The 6,000-nt window shown below is 37.1% G+C and overlaps 1 protein-coding gene across 1 annotated transcript in view; it reads right to left on the reverse strand.

Moving 5' to 3' along the window:
- LOC139744627 (hydrocephalus-inducing protein homolog) overlaps positions 1–2,204 on the reverse strand; it is an 88,966-nt gene extending 86,762 nt beyond the window's left edge. Inside the window, exon 1 of the mRNA XM_071655057.1 lies at positions 2,079–2,204. The gene's annotated coding sequence lies outside the window, so the exon portion shown is untranslated. The remainder of the gene's footprint in view (positions 1–2,078) is intronic.
- Between the last annotated feature and the right edge of the window lie 3,796 nt (positions 2,205–6,000).

The raw sequence follows: 6,000 nt of genomic DNA on the forward strand, positions 1-6,000 counted from the left end.
CTTCATGAAAAAATTCAGACCACAAACGCTACATGTCTAGCAAATTACAGAGGATATTCTACTAGACCGAAAGATCTGTCATTCTCAGGGATACGTTTTTCAAGGATATTTTGTATCATACCTGATACCATACTAGTATAGGGGGACTGCTCTACCCATCGAAACCAAAATGATTGGCTAACGGATGCATTCATCAGTGATCACTTGTCAGCATGCTATTAGCATGTTATTACCAACATTTATTACAGTGCGCCAACAAGCTGGTAGCTGTGACTTTTTCCATGAAAATTCCACTAAAATCTTTGACATTTCAAATACCTGGTGTACAGTATGTGTACATACACCATCTTACGGGCGATGGTTAAGCATTCCCCCCACAGCGGTGTCTAAGCTATGAGCTGACCTTAAGATCTGGGGGGTCTTTCATCAAGTTAGTCAGCGCTGACAATTTCAGCAAAATCCTTGGTTTTGATTGGCTGAGATGCTCTGGTCACTGACTTTTACTATGGTGATTGTCAGAAAATGACAACTTGTCACCGCTGACTAAGTTGATGAAACACCCCCCAGTCTGTATCTTGTCGTCGGGGATATGTTCCACAGAGACTACTTTCTTTATTGTATGTCTGGCTTCGCAGAATCCTACCCTACATACTGACCGAAGGCTGTCATACTGGCTCTTGTAGGAGAGCTCAGCCTGCAGTCGCACTTAGACCAAACGTTACCATCATACCCAATTTCATGCCACTCTAACCTAAAACATTTTTAACATGACTAAAAACCACATTATGCAGCAATATTTCAACTTTCCCACATTGTAAGTATGGTTGGGTGTCCAACACATTGACACCCTAATGTTTTGTATATCAATACAATAGATTGTCTACTTGAGATAGACTATGTCACAATTTTACTCACATGTAACAGTTAAAGAAAAATACTCTTAACTCACACACAAGCGATCAAGGGTCTACACGCTCCAAGATACTGCTTCGAGCGCTGGGTTGTTATTTTGACGCACTCAGTTGCACCATAGTTTTGAAACCAACATCCCTACCCTCCATTGACAATACTTGTGAAATGCATGTAGAAACCTCTAATGCTTTTCCATTGGTGCATTTATAATCTACGGAGTACGGTATCATACATTGTTTTGCTGTTGATCTTGTATATTATCGGGTTTTTCAGTAATAATATTTCGGCATCATCAAATCCCCAGTGAAGAATGCAAGTCAAGACCACTGCACGTACGTAGTCTCATGCGTGAATGTTCGTTCAGTACACACAATGCTAAATAAAAGGGTGTCCGTTTCAATGTGCAGTGTCGATGTCTTGGACACCTACCCACTGGAGGGCCTAGTCTACAGGTTTTCTTGGTAGGCAGTGTATACAACCACACGCGAGTGTCTTTACCATCCAGCCACACGAGTGTGGCTGTAGCCATGGCTAGAGTCGCTGGGATACAGCCACACTCGTGGATGCGTGTGTACATGCCACACACACGGAGAAGCTCCACTGCGTAGCGGGGAACACGCTATGTGTGTGGTCACACAACCTTCGTGTTCCCCGCTACGCAATAAAGCCCCCCGTGAGTGCAACATGTACACACACGTCCACACACGTGTGGTTGTATACACTTCCTTTCTTCTTTTTTCTCTTTTCTTTTCTTCTTCTTTTCTTTAGGTAATTCTATTTGTAAAATTTATCACAAAAGTCTGTAAAGTTTAGTGATCGCAGCACTGCCACTACACTGACGTGACGTTCCACTAACTCACGTTCCTTTTCAAATTGACAATCAAAGGTTATATACAAATTTAGCAGCGCAAAAAATAGACTGATAAAATGGAAGGAACGTTTTGTTCGGTAGCCTCTTGTTAACTGTAAGGTCGGTAATACAAGTAACCCGTTATAAATTACGGGCACGCGACACGGCGGTCGGCCCTACAAGATGCACTTATCGGTCCACGCAAAACACAACGTGTGGGACCGTGGAGTGAACACCACCGGCAGTCTACGCAAGTGTTCAAAAGGCGAGCTCTTTTTCGAGTAAATAAAGACTCAAATAGCCACAATGTACTCACCATGAAAATATGATTATGTTTTCTCACGAAATTTCTTGCGTTGACAGTTATATCATAGCCATATTGGGCAAAATTCAGGCATTTCTTTAGTCAAAACAACGTATAAATCGCCATTTTACCAGCGCTGTTTAGGTTGTCATGGCTTCATTCGTGCGAGTGTGTAACAACACATTTCATTGGTGTAGAGTGCCAAATTAATTATGCAAATTACTCGGACAGGCGAATGGCCGCTCATGTGTTATACGGACTTATTCTATGAATGCATATTCATAAGTTGGGCAAGTCCGACGAGTAGGAGCTCACTGAGTACTGTACTCGGATTGGTGCAGATATGTACAGTATTGCCAGCAAATTCCAAACGGTGAGAGATGAATTTTGAGCAATATGAAATATAATATGAAATACAAGAGATCAACTTTATTTCCTTCATGTTTTGGCTTCTTAGGAAGTGCTCAGATCATTGCACGTCCCTTTCGAACTTGAAAGAGAAAACCACCGGATTCTACCCCACGGATTCCACTTCGTGTGTCAATTCATCACACTACTGAAGCAAAACGAACTATGCACATTCTATTATTTGGCCTTTTTACGTGCTGCAATAGAACACATGTACCATACTCTTTAATCAATATGTGTTATCTTAATATCCGTACTTGTGTATTTTACCCTTTCCGTGTTTTTTTTTCTACATAACCTCATATTTTGTTCCACGAGATTCTTGAAGTCAACGGTTTAGTCGTGTTCAAAACAAGTAATGCTTTAGACGCGAAGCTTTTTCTATGGGAGTATGCACATTGCAAATCTTAACTCAGGTTTGTAATCATTTTCCCCAAATATTGAAGCAAATAAATGTTTTTACTCTAGAACACAGGGTGAATACAAAATGTACGAACAACATGAAGCTCTAACTAAGCTCTTGACTCCACATGACATAATATTCTCTGTTAATTCATTTTATATCTTGGAAGTCTGCCGGTTAGGGACCTAAGTATATAACACAGTCATGTATTAAAAAAGAAATAACAAAGAGAAAATATGTTCATGCAAAACAGTGCAAAAATGATAAAAGATTGGATAGGAAATAATGAAGTTATAAATGTTGAAATTTAACTCTTTTTTTTCGGAAAACACTTCTCAACCAGTTGTTATTCAATTCAGCAGGTTAATGATGTCACGCATTCACACTTTCTTATTTATCTAATGTACAGAAATGTTCATATTTCAGCTGTATTAATATAGAATTTGCCTTAAACTACCAAGAATTAAAAAAAATGATAACTCTGAAAGACATATAAGTTGGTATTTTATATGGGAATATGTTTTAATCTGTATTAGCTAAACTGACACATTGTCCCAAATTTTATAAAATAATAATATACGTGAAAAACTATTGAGGGCATGACATCATGAACTCATCATGAAGAGTTGTATTCATAGGGACTGGTCAAGAAATGTTTCCGAAGAAATGTGAAATTCAAAAATGTCATATCTTTCTTATTTCTTATCAAATTTTGTCATTACTGGAACGTTCTGTAGGGATTCTTTTCTCTTTCTTGTACAGTTTGGTTTTATTTTTGTTGTCTTTGTAAAGTAAAGATTATTATTGTTATTATTATTATTATTATTATTATTATTATCATTATTATTATTATTATCATTATTATTATTATTATCATTATCATTATTATTATTATTATTATTATTATTATCATTATTATTATTATTATTATTATTATTATTATTATTATTATTATTATTATTATTATTATTGTTATAGGGATCAAATCTCAACTGACTTGCAAACGACGAAGATTTTCATCATATTTCTCTGTACCATTGAAGGCGGATGCTGCGCAATGGCTGATAGCAGTTTAGACATGACAATTAGGTATACATGGGAAAAAAAAGATTATAGCAAATGTGTTTAAAGTGTTTCTGAAGAGTAAACCGAACTTTTTTTTATTCCGTTTTGATGAGAGGAGATGAGTGCTTTGATTAACGTTCTTCGATCCTATCTGAGGAAAAAAAAAAAAATCTCAAGGTGGATACACACATGTGAATCTCTAAAACACTTTACATCGCTACAGCCAATGTTGACGTGGTTGAATAATGCCTTTAAAATGTGTTTTCTTCCAGCGTTTTCATTTTGATTCCTGCATGGCTAGCCAAAAAGAACTGAGTCTTTAACTTAAATCTTTTGCCTAGCCTCCACCCCCTCTCTAATCTATCTATTTTCCTGCCTGCCTGTCTGTCTGTCTGTCTGTCTGTCTGTCTGTCTGTCTGTCTTTTTATCCTTGGCCTAACATTCTTCGTTTAATCGTCTCTTGGAGCATGTGTTCTGAGTGTGTGGGAATGTGAGATCGGATGATTTTTTTTTCTTCTAGTGTTGGTAATTCGTTGTGAACACTTGTGTCAATGCCATGCGTTTGGTTATAGTCTAGGATTTTTTTTTTTTTTAGATTGTGTATGTTTTTGATAAATGGTAAAATAAACTGAACCAACCTGAACTAATCTGATTTACAGACTGGTCGATGTTTCTCTTGCGGTCAAGGACCTGATCAGCTTTACTTAGGGATTGTAAAGAAAAGTTATATCGGCAGTGAAAAGTTTTACTGACCATTTTTTTTTCTGTGTTGTGTTGTCCCTTTTTTTCAACCGAGTCATGACTTGAAACAAGAAATATATTGTAGCTGAATAAAGTTGCAGCCACTAATAGTAAATCAAGGTAGCTATTATGAATGAAAATGGAAAGATAAATCTATTGACTTATTAGTATATTGATTAATGGATTGATCGATCAGTTGATTTCCTTTTTTGATATTTATGTTGTATCTGTAACTCAAATACTAAAATATCGCCTCTAAGTTTGATGTTGAAAATAAACAGAAAACATATATCAAACAATTTTACGATTATTTATATTTTTTAAGTCAACACGATTCGTTGAGTTTCAAAAACTTGACGTAACATCAATCCTCTCTTGAATCGTTAGCTACAAACCTTTAATTGAAATTAATAGTTGTAACAAAAATGTTCTCATTTCGCACAAAATCCATCGACTGACAATGTAAAAGTAGTACAGCTCCCTCTCTCGTTCCAGTGACTGAGCCCGCGCACTGAGAGCAGTGCTGACGAACTATAGGGTTATAATGACTGCATTTACAATGATCTTGAAATTCTAAAGCCTTTGAAGTTTGTGAAGAGCAAACGTTCAATCCCATCGCGGGTGTGTGTGTGGGGGGGGGGGGGGGGGAGGGAGGGGGAGGGTATTGTCTTGCATTATTTTACAGTATTAGATTATGCTTTTATATCTTAAAGGGAAGTTTACCCAAATTTGTGGATTGAGTGAATACAGCAATATCAGTAGAACACATCAGTGAGATTTGGGGAAAATCAGACAATCCGTTCAAAAGTTATGAATCCTTTAAGTTTCAGTGCCGCTATCTCTGGATGAGAAGATGCTGACGAAATATAGGGTTATAATGACTGCATTTACAATGATCCTGAAATTCTAAAGCCTTTGAAGTTTGTGAAGAGCAAACGTTCAATCCCATCGCGGGTGTGTGTGTGGGGGGGGGGGGGAGGGGGAGGGTATTGTCTTGCATTATTTTACAGTATTAGATTATGCTTTTATATCTTAAAGGGAAGTTTACCCAAATATGTGGATTGAGTGAATACAGCAATATCAGTAGAACACATCAGTGAGATTTGGGGAAAATCAGACAATCCGTTCAAAAGTTATGAATCCTTTAAGTTTCAGTGCCGCTATCTCTGGATGAGAAGACTATTATTGACTAAAGTGTGACGTCACGGCAGGGCAAACTTATTTAAAAAGATATAATATATCAAGAGAATTACTCAAAATTTCAGTTTAAATGAAGAGTAGGCCTACACATTCCCTCGACTTGTCCCTTGCATGTGC

The sequence above is a fragment of the Diadema antillarum genome, unplaced genomic scaffold, assembly GCF_040938485.1.
Source record: "Diadema antillarum isolate AM-2024a unplaced genomic scaffold, OU_Dant_1.0 seq00001199_RagTag, whole genome shotgun sequence".
NCBI classification, from domain to species: Eukaryota; Metazoa; Echinodermata; class Echinoidea; order Diadematoida; family Diadematidae; genus Diadema; species Diadema antillarum.